Here is a 21,381-nt window from a genome sequence, read left to right on the forward strand (position 1 = left end):
GTACAATTCGCCTGTCCCAGACGTTCGAACAAGTGTTATTGTAAATCCATAGATACTAATTTTTGAAAGAATACTTCCGTCATTGGGCAATCATTGGAATTCTACAGATGCATGGTATCTAGAACTACGAGGTTAAATTAAGTAAGGCTTCCCACCAGTATCAGCTTACCCTAATCTTATTACAATATATTCTGACAAGGAAAAAACAACTGCTGGCATTTATTTAAAATCCTGAATCCAAAGTTATAAGTCACTTGTTCTACTCATCCCTGGCTATTCGGGATTAGAAAACTTAAACATAATCATTCTTTACGTGTATATTCGTCAAATGTATCTGAAGCCACTAACGCCGACAAATACTTTTTTAAAGAATTTGAATAAATTTTCTAATATAGATATAAGTGATGGTGAAAAATTAATTTTTTGTCATCCTTTCGCTGAGAAAAAGAATGTGTTCATATGAGCAAATTAGGCAGATCTGAATATATTTTAAACATATTCTTAATTATTTTTAATTTCTCAACCTAAAACTAAATTTAACGAAACAACAGTTTTCCAAAGTAAAGTACCTCAATATGAAAATATTTCGAATGCATGCCATTTCGGTTAATTTAATCAATATTAAGTTTAGAATAAGCCATCTTCTATTTCAGATATAAAAAAAAGAGTAGGATAAAAACAGATATTAACTAGGAGAGAGTCGGGTATAATTAGGTTTTTTTTTGTGTTTGGAGGTTTGTTCCTCGAAATAGGATAAACATTTTAAATGTTTCATGTTTACATTGCATGGCGTAGCTATGAATTCAACCTTGGCAGCATGAATTTGTAAGTGAAATATAATCTAGAAAACTTAAATTTATGTACAAAAGTCGTGTACGCCCATTGGACCTTACCCATGGGGTTAGTCAAATGGGTGATAGTATTGACAAAAGTTTATAGCTTATTTTAAATTTAAGACTCTTTCTTACATTTTGATACAAAATTTAATTATGTTTAAGCTTACCTTTTTGTGTAGAAGTCAATGTTAAATAGTCGAATTATTTTCAATTTTATAATATTATGAAGACTTTCCCGTATTTTATTACATATTGATTGAAAAAGCAATTAGAAGAAACAAGTAAATCCGTTGAGATAGAAAGGGTGTTTTTCTGCTTATTTTCCCAAATTCTTACTCTGAACGACAATTAGTTAAATTATAATTAAGTCTTGTTAAGCTGTAAACTATTGCCAAAATGATCTATATAATTTGCCAATTACATAGTAGAGAAGTATTGATAAACTTTTAACTGACTTTGAAACTTTTTTGGATTTTAAAGAAAATGTTACAAGGTATAATAAAGATAAGGACGTGATAAAGAAATATAAGCAATTAGAAATAACATTCTGGGTTTATAACCCATTTATAACTCAACTAATAGCTTATAGGAGTCTATGATCCATAGTTAACCCTGGTACAAAGCGTTACCTCAAAGACATAACAATGTACAATGGTTACTATTATTTTACTTCATTTCCACCAATCAGCGCTTTAAATTTTGATTGATTGAATTAGCTCTTGTTAATGTGTGAACAATTACTAGCAATCTTAAAAGAGATTTGTTTTTTTTCCTACTTATTTTTATGAAGAAAAGTTGCGATAAACAATAAAACTTAAAATAAAGATGCAGCTATTTGAAGTAACTAATTATATCATCATGGAACTCACAATAAATATCTTAAATAACATCTTAACATTACTTAGTAATATAATAGATGTTTTAAAAAGAAATCAATTATTTATCTAATAGATGGTTTTAGTAATGTGTAAGTGTGATTTGTTACACTAAATGGTGTTAGAAATTTAAGATTTGGTACTTAAAATCTTATTTGATAGTTTTTGTCACTGTTTGAGCATGCGTCAAAGTTGTACACCAGCAAGGAAGTAATACGCAATTTTATAGTTTTTTTCTCTCGATAATAGTGAAAACTGAAAATTCTAATAGTGTTTATGTTCATAATACTGTAACAACCAATAATGCGCTATTTTGGCTTTGTAGATTCAATTTCGGTAGTTTTAATGTCAAACATGTACTATGTTTGGAAGGCAAATTGTCAAAAATCAGGGTCAAATAATGGAAATCGTTGAGTCCGACCCTCGTGTAAGCATTTTTTATTGCCAAAGAGACAAACATGAACTGAATAGAAAAATCCGTCAAAAATATTGGATTTATTTTCAATGTTACTGACATCTTCATACATCAATATCACTATAATTGGCATTAAAATACCAAATATAATATATATACGATACAAAACTTGACATTGTAAAAGATGTCCGTAAATAATTATTTATACGTGTTCATAAAACTGATAATTCTTTCATAAATTTATCCACATTCAATCATTATCAGAATACATTAGCGACTGTCAATCCATGATGAAATATTAAAATGTACGACATACCTGCATGTTATAAACAGTGAACATGTCCTAGATGACGAACGTAAAATTGACAGTAAATTGAAGATAATGTATTTTTTATGCATATATACAATTTTGCAATTTATCTTAAGTTTTCATGAACAGTCACAAAGTCAATAGTACGAGTATAAGACGTAGATATTTCCAAGTCAATCATAGATCCATCCAATTTGACTTAAATGCATTTCAGTTGAAGGATTTATATATATATTTCCGGGATAACTTGATTTGTGTGCTTTTCAATGAACGTGCAACTTGTTTCTCAATTTAGATTATATAATTGATAATCACTATTCCAAAAAATCCAATCCTATTAACCAACATGTAGGTTACTTAATTGATTATACTAGCCTCAGAGTTGGAAATTTACTCTCAAATGGGATTGACTTTTTATTGGCCTTCCCTGTTCTTATTTTCGTCATATGGGCCGCAAATAAATTGATTTTTCTAATATATTAAGTCTAAAAGAGCTGTATTCTCGAAAAATTATAATAGCTAGGGATGTGAATATAGGTTTATTTATGGTGAGCGTAAATTTAAAAAAAGTATAGGTTGGTCTGAGATCCATAATTTGTTATCTTCTCTTATTAATATTTTTGCTTATTCTGAAAAATTTAATACATCAGCGAGCAAGGTACACTTTAGTTTGTAAGTTATCTCTGTCAGTAAATATGTTTTACACTCACCACAAATTAGCCAATAATAAAATCCCTGGTGATTGTTTCATCTCAAATAGAAAACGATATAGTGTCTTTGAAGTATTTAAAAAAAACATAAAGCTGTGCCGTGTTCGGGGTTTTGTTATTATAGGGTCTTGTTGGAGTTAATAAGAATGCCTCATCATTAATAACTCAAAAATTCTACAAATAAAATAAATATTGGAAGGCCTAGGTCCATATGGTCTCCGGGTGATTAAGGGACTGTACAGTATAGACTTTCAGATATCAAATCTAATATGCTTATACTTTTTTTAGTTATTTTTCTGGGAGCTACGAGCCTCCGAAGAAAAACATTAATTTTCAACTTTAAGCAAAATTAACTTGAGTTCTTAATATGATAAAAACATTGTAAATAGGGTTTTGGATTTTTTTTAATTATACTTAAATTGGTTGTATAGAGTTTCAATGATTCAATATAAGTTAACAATATACAGGCCATGAATATGAAATCTGCACTTTTCTCGTATTTACAAAAAAAGAACAATATAAATTCTGTAATTTTTAATATTCGATATAATTGACCTCAGCCTCGATTCCGGCCTCATTATGACCAATGAAGCGGGAGAAGGCCTTGATGACGAGAGCATGGATATGAATGTTCCCTGATGGTGGCCACCCGACTTGTCTCAGTTGTGTGGGTACGTCTATTTGTTTTTTGTTCAAGGTATCCCAAGACAAAATAATCAATGGGATTAAGATTAATTCTGCTGGGGTGTAAATATCTGTACATTTCCTTCTGTAGGGCAGACCGTGAATTAAACAAATACAAACTTAGTTATAGAGAATAATCCATCAACGCGTTGAAATATATTCATTCCGTGTATTTTAATATTAAACGCTGAAAAAAGCTTTGAATAATTAAAACTACGAAAAAAAACCAAAAAAAAAATAAAAAAAATCGTCGTTTTTTTCTAGAGACTCAGAGAGGGATAGAGTAAAACTAATACCCTACTTAGAAATTTGTAGAGCTAACTCGTCTAAGTTCACCTATTTTGATCTTGGGACATTTTTTCTTGATAAACAGTGTAATATAGAAAAAATAAAACTAGAAATTTGTTGAACGCATGACTGACTAACGTATTCAAATCTATTTCTCATTTTCCGTACTGTTATATATGTATGAGATGGAAAAATAAACTTATTTGAGTGATTGAAATAATGGTTCTCATCAGTTGTAAGGTAGGTACAATGTACTCTAATAACATAATTGACATCTTTTTCTAGATAGAAGCCTAGATTTAATTTAATGATGTCTGACAAATATAAACCAAAGATATGTTCCTTGTTATCAATTTAATCAAAATTAAAATGACCCTTTTAACCTTTTTGAGAGGTTTGAATCATATAAAGAGTAAATGTTTCTAAAGTTTTACATACCATAATTACTACTATTACTAATAACAATAAATGAGAATGAAATAAAGCAATAAAGTACATAAGTGGCTTTTAAGTCATGATGTCACTTGTTACCAATATACATAGATTAAAATACTACACATACACAAAATTAATTTATGCTTTTTTAAAAAAATATTCTAGATAATTAATTGTAAGAGCAAAGGTCAATGTTTTCATTAATGTTCATAAAATATGGTTGTTTTTTTGTATATCTCAAATACGAGAAGGTAAATAATCAAATAAATCAAAAAATATTATTCGTAGGTATATGTAAATTGGTCAGGCTCTGAAACGGATTAAATTTATAACCGTGTAATTACGTTACTTTGTTAAGAAATCGACTTCGTACTTAAATATACTTACAATGCATATATCTATACTCAGATCCATATTTGCCGTGAGCGAGGTCTGAAGCAAAGATACATGTGCAGGCTACAGGGGGCCTTTTTCTTTTTAAATTTGTTAGAAGATAAAAATACTAGCTACATTTTTTTTTAAAAGGACCCCTTCCACACACAACGTTTTCACAGGGAATTTGTTTATTTTGGGCTTTGATTCACACGAAACCAGAGTTCCGTTTCACTTAAAATGATATTTCTATAGTTAAAGAATTTGAGAATGTCGTTTACGCATTGTAGTGAGGATTATGAAACTCAAATACTTATCAAAACATATCCTGTTGATATGTAAAAATAAAAGAAATCAAAAATGAACGGGGTAATCATGACGATATAAAGAATGTTAGGGATAAGAGCTGCTTACCTGTCATGCCGTTTTGTTCGATCCGCTGCATGCAGTCGTAAAAGGAAAGAAAAAAACACACATCCCACAAATAGGCTGGAATGTCGATCCTCAATTCTACTCTTCATCCAGCAAGGGCTTACACTTATAGCTCATGAGAAAACTCTCATTGTTACTCTCTGTATTTCATGAGCACATCCACTAGTTATTACTTTATACTTATATGTTCCCCCCTTAAAAATTAAATAATAATGATAGCAGCCTTGTAAAATAAAAAAGTATGTTCAGGTTGCCAACTATAAAAAACCGCTTCCTCTTTCTAACACATCTTTTTAGATTTTCATTAGATATCAACATTTTAAGGAGGCTCAGAAGAAGAAAATTTCTTCCTTTTGTGGAAGCGAAACTTTTTGAATACGAATTAAAGAAATACACTATTGTTTTAAAAGCGTTAGCAAGTTGGGAAAGCCTCAGTATTTTTAGCTCTACACTTTCGAAAACATTGCGCAGATCAATTAATGATTTAGTACTATCTATTTTCAATTAGAGTATATCTTCTGGATTGGAAATGAAAGAAGTATATTTTAGACAGTGCTCTAAAGATATTTTAATTGGAAATAAATAATTCTACTTACTAATAAGGATTTGAATAATAAGTGTAATGTCCCAGATTATTCATACGCCCTTAAAAAGACGTAATCAATAGAGAAGTCACTAGTTTTTTTATTACGACACTCGATTTTAGACCATTATTACTGAGCAGTACGTAATACGTATTTTAATATATTTATAAAGAATAATTAGAAGTTATTTCAAATTTTAGCCACAGAGCAGTCAATGGATTTCCTCCCGTATCTTAAGTAGGAAAAGTTTCTTGATACACCTATAGAAATAAATATTTTTATTAGAAAAACGGCAGAAAAAGATTTATCTATTTAAAACTTTGAGCTTGTTGGAGAGGAAGATTTATACATAAAACCATCAAATATCTGACTATCCCTGAAGGGAGAATATTTACTGAGTTTTCAGCAAAATTCTCCGTTGAAACAAATTTCATCTGAAGTTTTGAATAGTAAATGAATGCAGTGCAGCGAGCAGTTGCAGCTACATGAAACTCTTTAAGTTACAAACTCTTAAAGGTTTCAAATGCGATGTTTTACTACTTGATTTCAGCCTTGTTCTTATGAGAAATGATTTCCTTGGAAAAGAATACAAATGAGCAAAGAACTAAGCGATCCAATGAAAGTTGTTTTAATACGTTTTTCTATTTTTTTGTACAGGCGCTCCAACGTTGAATAATGAACAGATAGGATGATTATCAGTAGACTGGTTTGATTTTCTAGTCTTTTTTCGGAATTTTGATTATGGGTAGAGAGAAAAAGTTGCTCTGTAGCTTTAAAATTACGTATGCAAAATTGCATTGTCCTATGAGTTCATCTTTAGGTGACACATCTGGATCAAATTATGAAAAAAGGCAAAATTCTTTACATTTCAGAATAGAAAGACCAAAATATTCTTATATTATTCGCTTTTTTTTGCTTCATAGTGTAGCTTTAAAAAAAATATATAAATAGTTTTTAGGTTAAAATAATGTTCATCATAATTAATAAATGCAAAATAATGATAAATGCTGTAATTTAATATTTTTTTGGAGAAATAGATAATTATTATCTCTTTTCAAACTTTGAACAAGATATGCTTCCTAAAAATGACATCTACACTGTTAGTACCAAATATAACTAAATTACTCTTTAATGGTTTAATAAATTAAATTTACTAAGTAATAAGTCACAACCACAGAGAAAGATAGGGTGACTAAACGAAGAAAAACCCTATATGACAATCAGCTGTCTCATTTAGGATTTCTTATGTTATGTTATATTACAAATAATTAAAATTTTAAAGAAAAGAAAAAACAATAAATTTTAAATATAATATTCAGTATGCGTATGCAAAATAGTACCCTTTCTGATAGTAAAACTTAATAGAACAACATGTAGATAGTATCTGGAGTATTTTTCATTATAATATCAACAATTATTTTTCAAAATGTCCGCCTTAGCCTCCAGTCTGGGTTCAGGCCTTGTACTCATCAATGACGTAGTCATTGGGCATATCAGCCCACTCCCTCTCTTGACTTCTTCAGGGAATTAACATTGCATAGGGGACTTGGGCAGGCTTTCATCCCCATAAAGTCCCATGATAAGACGAACCAAACCATCCGTTGATGAGAGGAACTACAAGGTTGGAGCCCGGAAACCGGTGAATTTTGACCTGCACCCAGATTGAGAAGTTATGGCCTTATGGTCAGGTACTGAGGCTTATTACCAACAGTAATCCGTTTGAGGTATTTGCTATACAACAAGGGGTTCACAAACTCTTTCATCATCTCCAGTTAATCACGAGACTTCCATTTCAAGGCCACATGGGTCAAGAAGTCTATAGTGAATTATATTGTTTTGTATCTCACTTCCTGTCTTCCTAAAAATGCTCTCACCACTCTTAATGATTCTCCAAATCTTACGAACAAGCTCAAGAGTGCAATTCAATATTTCTACGACCTCGTTTATAGAGTTATGGGCGTGAAGAAGATCTGTCATCTGTTGCCTTTTTGTCTGCATTGTCCTTGTTTGTTGACGTATCACAACCAATAATACATTTATTGGAAGCTGAAAAATTAAAAAACAAATCTTTTTAAAACCCCGACATCGATGGCATGTAATAGTTTCTTTATGGAGCTTCATTTGGCGCTTTTCAAAACTGGTCATTTGTGTGTACATATGTAAATATTAATTGCGTTGTCCCATATTTTTGTAGTATCAATCAGGAGATAACAAAAAAAAAAAAAAAAAAAGAAAGAAGAAGATTGGAGCTCTTAGCAGATATTATTATTTATGAGAGAAAAAAGTAAATCAAATAAGGAGACACAATGATTTTGTTTTGTTTGCTTATTCTGTTTTATGTACTTCTCTTCTTCAGTTTTGTTTTTAATCTTTTACAAAGACTTTGTATGTATGTGTTCTTTCATTCATACACATACATATGATATTCTGTATCCTCTTAACTCTCTTTATTCTCCCATGTGTGTACACCTATTCAGACTAAATTTGTTGTCTTCTTCAGAATAAAAGGACAATAAGTATTCTAAAAGGTACGTAAACAAAGTGTTAGTATTATAAATGTGTGCAAAGCACATGCAATTATGTGCCTATATTGCTTTTAATTTCCGATATACTATAATATAATATACAATTTACTTTGTTCTTCATAGGATTTTCCCCGGAAATATTATATTTTAGTTAACCCCTTGTTGGTGAATATCCAAGTAGAATTGAGGATCAACATCGTAGAAATTCCATTCCATATACGAATTGGAATTTATTTTTATTTCCTTTATTTCAAAGCTGCATGCAGCTGATCTAACAAAATATCAAGACATCTAGGGAGCTCTCCTCCTTGACATTTTTCAAATCGTCATGATTACCACGTTCATTTTTGGCTTATTATATTTTTACATATAAGAAGGACATTTTTTATACATCACATAGATAAGTATTTGAGTTTCATAATCCTCACGACAACTGTAGAAGCTGTTTAAAAAAATATCGTTTTATGTGAAATGGAACTCTGGCTTCGTGTAGTTGAAAGTCCAAAACGGATAAATATGTTGAGAAACGTGCTGAGAAAACGTTGCTTGTGGGGAAGGCCTTAAGGAATTTTTTTTATCTTTTAATTGTTTCTTCTAACACAATAATTCATTGGCTGTCATTTTCTTATATTTAATTAAAATTAATTTAATACGCATGAGGGTAATTCCATGTCAAATCAACGAGGGTATGTCACCCAACCCTCTCAGATTTGGAGGATTTTTGGCACACAAGCTCAAATTAATAAGTGATTTAAATTTGCCAAATTTCAGCACATAATTCTGAGTCGTTTCTGAGATAAAGATACTCGTCTCAGACCAAACTTTTCAACGCCACTTTAATTTACTGAGCGCTACTTTTTCTTGAATTTTTTTTTATCCAAAGAGCTAACCTTTTAAAATTGGGTACTTAACTATTTTGAAGTGTGAGGATTCTAAAAATGAAGTCAAAATTAGAATATTGAAATTCCTTATAAACTCATTTTTGATTTTTTTTTTTAAAATCTGAAATACACTATCAGTACTTGATCAACAATAAAAAAATTGCCCAACTTTTATGAGTATGAAATTTTGGTAACATGCTTGATATAAATAGAGGTATCACAGTACCAAAAATAATATTGGCTTTTTATCATAGCTCCCAGGGTGTGATCTCAAAGTTAGGTTACTTTTCTCCGGAAATTTTACTTGCGTTTATATATCTTAAAGATGATACCACAAGGATTTTGAAAGAAAGTGCTGAATATCGAGCAGCTGCACTTATCATTGTAGCTCTGAAATCTTCCACATGTAATGGAGAGTCAATAGTTAATTTTTTAGCAATCAATAATTTAATAAAGCAAACGGCTCCACGGCTTTGTGACCAGGAGAAGTATTTTTATTTCTTTTATAAGCTCCAAATAATATATTTGCCTTTATTAACTTAGAAGAAATATCTTCTGTCCACAAACTTTGTATTGGGTTGAATATTTGACTACTCTCAAAACTGGGCAATCAGCAAACGCGTGTAGGGTAGAGTTGAATATAAACAAATATCCATGCACGGATAAAAAAAATGGTATTGTCTGTGGAAATTTGAAATTGTACCGTAAATTGGTCTCGTCTGAAATTCCAGAAATCGATCGGTAAATTTCTTCGTTCCCATGAAGGAGGAAGATCGAGTAGTACCATAAATTTATCTGACACAGACTGCACTTCCACCGATGAATTTTGGCAAAAGCTCATTTTTAAAAACCATGGTTTTTAAGGAGTAAAATACTTAAGAGACCTCTCAAGAAGAAGACGGAATCTCCCACCCCAAAAGATAGATTCTAGTCTTAAGTCATGATAACTTAAAATTTTATGATGGAGAGCAGTCTTCTCTAATAAAAACGGATTCCATAATTTATTAATAAATGCATTTTACTCTTATTTCCGTGAATTATATCAATTGTTGAATCTGAATGATAAGTAGGCCTTCCTTTACATAAAATTATCTGAATAGACGCTAGCAGTGGTGAAAAGAATTCCAAATCCCGATTAGTTAAGGTTAATACCATTTGGATCCATTCATAATATATAGAGGACGTGAAATTCGCCCTCCAGTCACTCAACTGGTATGCAACTATTTCCTCCACAGCTCTAGTTAAGTTTTCTTTTTTCAATATATATAAGTCACAAAATAAGTTTAAGATATAAAAACGTAAGTAAAATTGACCAAATTTCCGGACTAAAGTAACCTAACTTTGATATCCCTCCCTGGGAGCTATGATAAAAAGCACAGATATATCCCTATTTATATAAAACATGTTGCCAAAGTTTCATATTCATAAGAGTTGGGCAATTTTTTTAAATTGTTGATCAAGTACTTGCTAGAGTATTTCAGATTAAAAAAAAAAATCAAAAATGAGGTCATAAGAAATTTAAATATTCTAATTTTGACTTCATTTTAGAAATCTTCTCATTTCAAAATGGTAAGTAACAAATTTCAAGAGCTTAGCTCTTTTGGTTAAAAAAATACTCAAAAAAAAGAAGCCTTTGGTAAAAAGAGATTAATGCGACATTAAAATTTTTGGTCCGAGACGAGTATCTATATCTCAGAAACTACACATAATTATGCACTGAAATTTGACACACTTAATCTGCATACAAATTTAGACATGTGTCCAAAAATCATATAATTCTGAGGGGGTCAGGTAACTTTTTTTTATTTATTTTCATTGACTTGACATGAGTTATATTCATTATTTCCAATGACAGATCAGGAAATGACCAATGTACCTTTGATTCATAATTTGAAAAAAAAGGAAAATTTATTTTTTATTAACCGGGATATTTCCCCCCAAGATTTATAAAAAATGCTTCTTATTCCTTTGAATTTACATTTTACGAGCAACACTTTTTGAGACCCTCCTGAAAAAGTTAACACATTATATGCAACTTTAATAATCCCTTATTTAGAATTTAGTCGTAGATTTAGCCATTTTAAATCAATATTTAGTCAACTTAATTAATTAATTATTATTTATAGTAAAAGTTATTTCTTTTGTTCATTATATATATCATTAAAATGAAAGAAGTTTAAGTATTACAAATTATTTCTTGTTAAAACCCCAAACTCATGTTACTAAGATTATTTTAAAATAAGGATTTATTTTTTCTATATGTCTTTTATTTATACAAGTATTTTTAGCATTTTAATCGATATTTACTAATGGAATAGGGTTGGACTAGATTAAAAAATGATAGAAAATTTAAATCACATCATTATTATACCATTGAATTATTTATCATGTAATTAATTAGGTATTATTTGTGGGGTTTCATTTTTACTCAGTTGACTAACTGTGGTATGAAAATGATGTTTACTAAGATAGGGCTAATTACATGATAAATAGTTGAACGATTATCACAATTACGTCATTTAGATCTTGTATCATTTTTTTAACTATTCCATTCATTTTGCACCCGTAAATATAAACTATAATGCTAAAAAATATATTATTAATATAAGATATCGACAAAAAATTAAATTTTCCCCTTAACAAAATAATGTTAGGCATCATGAGTTTGGGATTTTAACAAAATACAATTTGTTTATTTTTTTATTAAAAAAAAATTAAACTTTTATTTTTGGGAATAATTTCTATGAAATATTCATTGCTTTATGCGAATTTCGGGATTCAAATTCGTACCCATCAATTTTTAATAAAATTGCGTGTATTATATATTTATATATATTATAATAGTTTAAAGTATTTCATTTTTGAAGCTATATTTTACGCTTCAGTCCTCACATCGAAAACAAATAATCCAAAAAATCAAAAGGAGAAACAAAGGAACAATTTTTAAGCAAAACAGTTAATTAAATTCTTTAAACCTATGTTAAAAATACTTTATTTATTATGATAATGTATTATTTGTAAATTTAAGTATTTTTAACATTTTATTTAATGATTTAGGAGCATTATTAAATAGTATTAACGATAAAATGTGGAAAAGAAAAATATGAAGCTTTTTATAAATCTCCGGTTAAATAATATCCCAATTCACTAACGGAAGGTTAAAATTATACAGTTCATAGAAGTTTGATGAATCGGACCTCAGAAATAAATTCCTTTCCACCAGGTGACAGAATAAAACAACTATCACAGGGTAGGTCATTTGTAAATTTTAGCATCCCTGCGCTATAAAATCTTAAAAACCTATCTTTGTTTTAAATGTTTTCTCCATTAAAATAACGTGAATATTAGAAAAAATAAATCAAAGCTTCTTTCGATTAGAAACCCCTTCAATTTTTTTTTATGAGACCCTATGCAAATAATATTATTTTATCTTTAAACTTTAATTTTGTAGAAATGAATTCCTGTTTTTTGAGTTTTTTTCATTTATTTTCCCTCACGAAATTTTGCCTCGCCTATAAAGTTTAATCACAGTGAGGCACCGTGCTGTCCTTTTCCCATTTCGCCACTGCTTTCCATATAGTTGTAAAATTAAGTTTTTTATCCCTCTTTCCCAAATTAAAATTCACACACTGTTCAATTTATAAAAATTACTCAAAACACTTTTAAAAAAAAACAACAACTAAATTAATACAAGACATAGTTATTTGAGGTGCTTATATCCAAATAAGTGGAACTGATTACACAAACAAATTACTTTATATATTCCCTTTCGGAAGTTGATCACAAACCACAAACTATTGTGTTATTATTTGTTTTTGTTTTTTGTACAGCTTATATATTCTTCGTTTGAAAAAAGAATAAGACGTTATGCATTGCGATGGCTCATAAACTGAAATAAATTTATGTATAATTCTTAAATATTAAAAATAGTTAATAGTATTGAACAAGTAAGGAATACTAATTTTTTGTATAAATCATCTTCTCAATCTATCCAGTTAACTACTGTGAGAACTAGCAAATATAAACATCAATAAATAGCTTTATTTTTTATATATATCAAACAAAATTAATAGGTTCCCTCAAAGTATCCGATTTTTAATTTATTTGCATCTGGAGACCAAAACTTTCCAAAAAAAATTACAATATGTTTATATCACATATATTACCCTTAAAGTATATTTAAAGAGATATTCACTAAGAATAAATATTATCTGACATCCAGATAGGCATACTAATCTACTGACAGCTTAAACATATTTCTATCTTACACTATAATCAAAACAACATCTCTAATAATTTATACATTTAATTGTAGAACAAAATTTTGTGTTTGTTTTCAGGAAGAAGTGCACCTTCTAAGGCTAGATACATCAACTATACTTAAACTAGGAATTCTTAACGTCACTACATGCTCGACTTAAATTTAAGTCAAGTTGGTACAACTGGTTCATATAATTCTAACTACTATTTCTTCTCAAGTTTATAACTATACAAAAATCTATGGGATTATTATTAGAATAACAACTCTAAAACACTGTAGGGACTAATATACAAAGAAGGGATCTCTGTAAAGAAAAAAACTAAATTTAGCATTTAGAAAAGCAAAAACGGTTGTTGTGTGTACTCTTTTTTTTTAATTATGAACAATGAAGGGGAAATAGACGTTGTGGTGTTAACTTCTCCCTCTGAAGGAAGCATTCACGCCTATTTTTGATATACACAAATCTTAAAAGTGCATAATAAAATTGATATTTATGAATTTATAGCAAAAATTAAATTTAAATTTCTCCATCTAAATTCATAAAATAGGTAGCTTGTAATAACAATGGTTTTAATTCAGTAACCTCATATGTATCGTTTCCAACTGCTCCTTGAACTAAATTTTTCTTTCTAAAATCATTCTTACTTATAGGTTACCAAAATACACTTTTTCTTATTTATTTACGATCGTTGGGATTTTGACCATTTTTATACCTCTAAATATAGATAGTGTTTTGTTCAGTATTACCATAATTACATATACTCTTAGTAAAATTCCATCTCTGCTAATATATTGTGCAAAAATGAAAAATATATATTTTGAACCATAGTTATAGCAATGGAATATATATTCATAACAACTTCATAAAAAACTGCGGTCAAATTTAAAATGACCAAAAGCAAATATCTAATAATTAGCGCCAAAGTTTAGAAATACATCTAATTTGGCCTCAATCCCTAAAATTTTAAAGTTATATAGAATGTTCAATTGTGTGCTACTTTTGTTGACTTCCTCCCACAATTTCCATGTTTCCTTAAATCTTCCTGACAATGGTGGTAAGGTGGAAATGTTCTTCTGCTTGTCTTCAACTCATGCAAAAACTATATTTAAATCCAAATCAAGTCGATTCAATCTCATTCCTGGTTCAGACTCGAGTATTATAGCTCTGAGGATCTACACAAAATATTTTTCTCAAAAGTCGTACTTTGCCTGTTTTCATTTGCATTTTGGATAAAAATAATACATATAGTTAAATTCTAATAATCAAAGCATGTTGTTGTATGGATAAGATGAATGATGAGGGATGGAAGGATCAAAAGCCTGGCTTTTTATGATATTTCCACCAGTAAAGGAAAGCCGGATGAAAAATGAAGGAATGTTGATGACAGTTTCCAAAGGAAATCGTTCTTCTTAAAAATGACTCAATACCTAGCAATAATAATACATATATATTTATAAATACATACCAAGCCATTCGAAAGCTTCATTTTTTTATTTTTGTAGAAGGGAAGATGAAGCAGCAGAACAGATACTACTACCCTGACAACGGATATAAAAGAAAGTAGTAACAAGATGATGATGATGATGAAGGAGAATAATAGGGGGAACAGGAACCTGTACATAGAAACATTAAATATGAGTCTGACCTAAATACATGGTACTTTGTTAGTGTGTATTTTGGTGAGAGGATCCCTACCATTGTTCATTATCATCCTGGGTTTCATCTCTAGAAATAAAGGAAAATCAAATTATTAATATTTTTTCCCAAGAAAAAAGAGAAAAGAAGAAGAGAGGGGACATCTTTCATTATTGTAAATGAAATCCCAACTAAAGATAAAATATATACAGGAACACCCTGATTATAGCATATTCTGGAAATAAAATTTTTTTATTAATAATATAAGCCGTAAAATGGGAGTCTACTCTTTATTTTTTTTGTTTTTAGTATGTTTTGTAAAATAAAAATATTTTATTTGTCATAATTTATTTTTAAAAATGTATGTGAGACAAGATAATTCCAAAAGAATTGTAAAAATTAATATTGATCAGGTATTTACTTAGTTTTTAATCTGGTCATTTAAATACTGTAAAATTGAATAATTGGAACCTAAACAATATTTATTCAGGAACCTTTTTAATTGCAAATTTGTAAAATAAATTATAAGCAAAAGTTTTTAGCATAGGTATCAAATCAAATACTTAGATGATACTTCCCCCCTAGGAACTCAATAGAATTCTTTTATTTGAATATATAAGCATAGGATGAATGAACTACAAAATTCTTGTTTACCTCAATATAATTTTTTTAAAGATTATCATAATATAAAAAACGCGATATGAGGAGAATGTACTATGTTATGCAAAATCCATGCTGTTAGAAACCACAGTACTTGGGGACCATCTGTATAATGAATGCATGAACTCGACTCCATGATTATGAAATGGCTCTACAAATATTGCCATTTTTTTTTACGTTTAACAATTGTCCTCTTCAAAATATGGAGGATTTTGCTGAGTTCTAAGATATTTAGCCGAAAACATTTTTGCTTCTTGGAGATTTTGCCGCCTTTTTATGCTTTAAACACAGAATTTGAAAAGTCTTGGGTGTCAAACATGAATGACACTTTAAAAAAAAATTAACCTCATTTTCAGTTAAACTTACCTTCAAAAGACAGCTGTCAATGTTTCCTATGAATCTTTTCTTTAGTTTCTGAGTTATTCTGCTAAGTCTGACGCTACTTTTTTTATTTCTAAAGCAATTTCGCGTTTTAATTTTACACTACTTCTTCATGGGAAAAAATAATTTCAGGCTGAGCAATGGCTTGAAATGTGTCATGGGGACTCTGCTCCATTAAACAAAAAGTCGAATTTGTCCCGAAAATACAACAAAATAACATATTTGCCTTGTTAAGCCCAGGACTATTAAGCCATATGTTATGTTATACTTGTGTCCTACTTATATTACTTCTAGCCTCAACTAAGATTATGACTATGAATAAAGTCCCACTTGTAAATGAGTCTTTTCGAAATAAACTAATTAGTATAGATCTGTGACTCCTTACTCCTTCGTCATTATCTATATTAATGAAGTGAAGTTTATCTTTATGTATGCATGTATTAAAAACAGCCGTAGATAGTCTATGTAAACATAAGAATAAAAAACTATCATTTTAAAAACGACAATTAGTGTGAAGTGGAAAAACATATATACACAAAACACTTTCATAATACATATTAGTTACCACCATCCATCCATTCTTCCCTATACACATTCGTTTGTCCATTCTCCCGATCCAAGCTGGCTGCTCTATCTGTGAAGTATCCGAGGATACGGATCAATTGCTCCAAATATTTCTCGAAACCACCTGGGATCCACTTCCCTCTGCACCGGATCGCATAGAGTATTGAGAGGACGCTTACAATAAAACTCTCAATTTTCTGCAATTGTCATGCCAGCTCGACGTCGTTATGAGCCAGTCAAGGACACCTAGTTTCACCCCGTACTCCCCAACAATATTTTTCTCTACGGCCTCCCTAATACCTTGAATCCTTGAACACTTGTAGAACATGTGTCTCCTTGTCTCGGTTTCTAATCCACAGAAGGAGCAACTCCTCTTCGTTGCATCTGAGACTGACTTATTTAGAAATAATGAGGAGTTGAACATTCGACCCGGAACCATTTTTTGGAGCAGTCCAGGAATGGATTCATCATATTTATTTTTGGCAAATATTCACAAATTGTCTCCGAATATCCGCCAAGTTTTTTTATTCGCTTCCAAAATATCAAGTGCGAACGTGAAGATTTAGTCTTTGACATAAATGCATTCCTAATATCACGATTCGTAAGGGATTCCAAGATAATACTAGAAGGAATAAATTGACCGGATAGGAGTTGATTTTTTAGACTTTGATAATATTCTCCTGAGAGTTAGAAACTCTCTCGCTCTTAGGGCAAAACTCTGCTTGAGGGGTGTCCCACTGAGTTCAATCCAGTCATTTTATAGATATCTTCGGCACTGATGAAACATCTATTATAATTTATCGGTTAGTTTGGACCCAGAAGAGGGAAGACTTAAGACATGATACATGACCAAGATCTACCCATGTTCAACCATGAGGCCTCTATTTTCTTGACGACTTGAATAATTTGGGGGTACCCCATGACGGCCCTTTCACTATATTTGACACCCTTTTGTTGTGTGAGTTTCATTTTAATTCGTGACACCCAAAAATCTTTGCTCAGACGTAGACGTCTGAACCAGGAGAAATTGAATGATTTCCAGAGTGCCTTGGTTGGGGTAACTCCCATGCCTAATCCCCTATTGGGGGTGGTCATTCTCTTTTGAGATATGTAAGGTTTTATTGCACCCCAAATGAAATATCGTTTTATTTTCTATTTTTCTTCACAGGGGTTTCTCAAGTACGACATGTATCGCAGCAATTGACTACCTTTGGAATGATGTTGATCCTCCACGCTTTAAAATTAATGGAATATTAAAGATAATCAGGAAAATAATCTACAAGGAGCACTCTATAAAATAAATTAAATCTCGCAGGCGTTAAGTTCAACTTCTATTAAAAACAGAAATAGAGGGAAGTACTTTATATATATTTTGATTTTTGATTAGTTTAAGTTCCGCAGCACATCAGTTCACATTATTTTTGATTATTAACTTTTTATTCTTAAGGAGAGAACGACTATTAATTGAAAGAGTAGCTACACGTGAGCGTGTTCATGAAAAACGGAGACTTACACCAAAAATTTGTATAGGAGTTATATTTTATATTATTATAACAAAATTTTTATGTTTGTCTACACCTAATAAATCGGGCAATGCCGGATACTACCTCTAGTAAACAGTATTTTTTTTATATTTCCTCTCAATTTCCCCTTTTCTTCTCCTTTTGGTTTATAGACGAGATACAAAATTACGGTCATGTTCTGTTTGTTTATGAATGGAAATTGTGAAAAGAAGAAAGTTTTATACATATTACCATATAAAAATTTGGAAAAGTTGAGATATGTTATAAAAATCTCCATTAGAACAAATTTAAAATTAACTATCATCAAAACTTCCTTTCAGTAATCCAAGGGTCACAAAACTACGATCCTTTACGATTACAAACTTCTCCATATTTCTTGATTATTTTGCGAACAGTTGATATAGAAACATCCAATTTCTGGGAAATCGGTTTGTATCCACTGCCTTGCTAAAAAAATGAAACAATCTTCTCTTTGACTTGAATAAAATGTTCTTTGGTATTGGCCATACTAGACAATACTGAGGTAGTTCATCACATCTAAAAAGATTCTCAAGGAAAAATTTAAAATACTCAGATTAAAGAAGCTCTTGACTCTCCTGATCTTCTTATTTGAATAAAAATGTATTAAAACTAATATTCTAGACTCAGATGAAATGTTAATTAGTTATATATTTCGGCCAAATATATAACTTGGAATTTTAAAATATCAAAATATCATAGGAAGAACACAAAAATATATGGGATGCCAATACATATTCGCATGGCTCTATATTAAATAAATTATGAAAAGGTAAAATATTTGAATATGGTACAACTCGACGTTAGACTTTCATTAAAGTCAAACTTTATGTCTCCCATCTAACAACTTTTTATTCTTCAGAGAAATCTTAATTCCCTTAACTGTCGAATATATTTTTAATGATTTTTGATTGGAGATTTACCTCATTGACTATAATTGGATTAATACAAATGACTAACCATGAGTAAATACAAATTCTTTCTTGCCATTGCTAATCCTTTATAAATGACAATCAACCAACTAATTTAATGTGAAATAAACAATCAAACATATAAATTACAAATATTGTAATGTTAACAATAACAATAACCAAGGTGATATTTTTCTTGCTTCACGAAAATTTGGTAACACTTTTCAAATCTAAAATTTAATTAACTTATTTTTTTTATTAAACTGTACTTTTCAAAAGTAAAAGTATCTTTACAGTTTTAGTATCAAAGCATTCTATGTATGATTGAAAAGTATTTAAACGTTGTGCCTAACTTCTTTACAGTTATATACAATCAGATACTAATGACAAAAATATTATTATAATTCAATTGAATACAAGACAAGTCTACTCAACTTGACTCTACTTGAGCTTTTCAAATTTAGAATCTCTTTATGAATAAAAAACGTCGTCTCTTTATCTATTTTTCCTCAGGATTAGTTAGCATTAACTTGTTTGATTTGCCGATGATCATAGTCAAAATGAACAATTTATATAGATATTTTAAACACAATATATATTTGGGGATGGAAATATAGTTGAAATCCCGGTGAGCTTAAATAAACAAGAAGAATGTAGTTTTTTAACCTCCGAATGTCATTTTTGTAAAAAAAAAAATGAGTGCAGGAAGAATGTGCGAGTGATATTTATGGTATTACTGAATTAAGACTCTTGTCACTATCAGTTACTTGTCATATATTGTTGCATTTTTTTTTTTTTTTGGGGGGGGGATGAATTACTGATATTAAGAGTATAACCCTTCTACATTTAAAATAGCCTTTTTAAAACAATTTACAGCAAAGATAAGGAATAATACTTACTTCAGAGGGAGAAGTAAACACCACAACAACCTATTAAATAAGGAACAAAAAAGGAAAAAGAGCACACGGAACAACCGATTTTTCTTTTCTTATTTCTAAACTTGGTTTTTTCATTACAAGAATGGCATCTTTACTTATTAGGTTGTAGTGTTCTGATTAATTATTTATCATTACTTTGAAAACTCAAACGTATCATTGAGCAAGAAGAGCTATATTTTATAGTGATCTCTGTCGGTAGATAAATATGACGTCTCTCAAAGTTATCATACTTATAATATATTCTCTCAAGCGTGGTTTTTACACTTATCACAATTTAGACAATATCCCAATCACTATATGTAGCAGAATATTTTTTTAGTGTAGCTAAAGAACACATTTGACAAATACAATAATTGCTTATATTTAAAAAAAAATATAAATGACAACGATCATCTGAATAAAAAAATTTAACTGTAGGATTTTTTCTGATCAAAAGTCTACTTACAAAATTCAGATTCAGTTCATGTTCTTGCATTCCCATCTACTTCATCAAATTTAGTCCAATCGATAAGAATCTATTTTATCATACAATTTTTTTCTTTTAGCGATTCATACAATGGTTATATTACAACTTAATATATTTGACAAATAATTAATTAATTTGAAGAATTTACAATTTATCACCCCTCTACCATTAATTTCAAATTAATGAGCAATAAAAATGCCACCATCGAAGTGTGATGTAGAAAAAAAAAAAAAAACCTTTAAGAATAAATTTTCAAGGTTACTTTTAAGTAGTTTATTTATATATATTAGGGTGGGCTGTTTTGAAGTGGTTCGATCAATTTTTTCCAATTTTTGAAATTAGGGTATCTGAAAAAGTTGAATATTGCTTTAATTTTTTTTTGCAAAAATATGAGTTCGAAGGAATGGGTTACAGAAGTTTCCCAATACATATACATGGTGAGAATTTAAAATCAGGAACAAGTTTGGACTTCAATATCTTGGCAACCCTGAAATCTATATTTATAAAAGTGTACCTCTTCTTCAACTGACAATACTGTATAAGAAATAATACAAAATCCTTAAGATGTCCTCGGAATACTAACGCCGTACGGCCATTATTGTGTGCCTTCGGCTCGGGGGCAACCCAAGGATATTATTGAGTTTACGTAGTTACCAAGGCTTTTAAAGAGTCTGAT

General features: G+C 29.9%; 1 long non-coding RNA gene across 1 annotated transcript; it reads left to right on the plus strand.

The window, feature by feature from the left end:
- The first annotated feature begins 16,793 nt into the window (after positions 1-16,793).
- LOC139905578 (uncharacterized) lies at positions 16,794-18,455 on the plus strand. The gene is made up of 2 exons (XR_011780452.1): positions 16,794-17,959; positions 18,018-18,455. It is a non-coding gene; the product is annotated as an uncharacterized lncRNA (long non-coding RNA).
- The last annotated feature ends 2,926 nt before the right edge of the window (positions 18,456-21,381 follow it).

Source organism: Lepeophtheirus salmonis, chromosome 5, assembly GCF_016086655.4.
Source record: "Lepeophtheirus salmonis chromosome 5, UVic_Lsal_1.4, whole genome shotgun sequence".
NCBI classification, from domain to species: domain Eukaryota; kingdom Metazoa; phylum Arthropoda; class Copepoda; order Siphonostomatoida; family Caligidae; genus Lepeophtheirus; species Lepeophtheirus salmonis.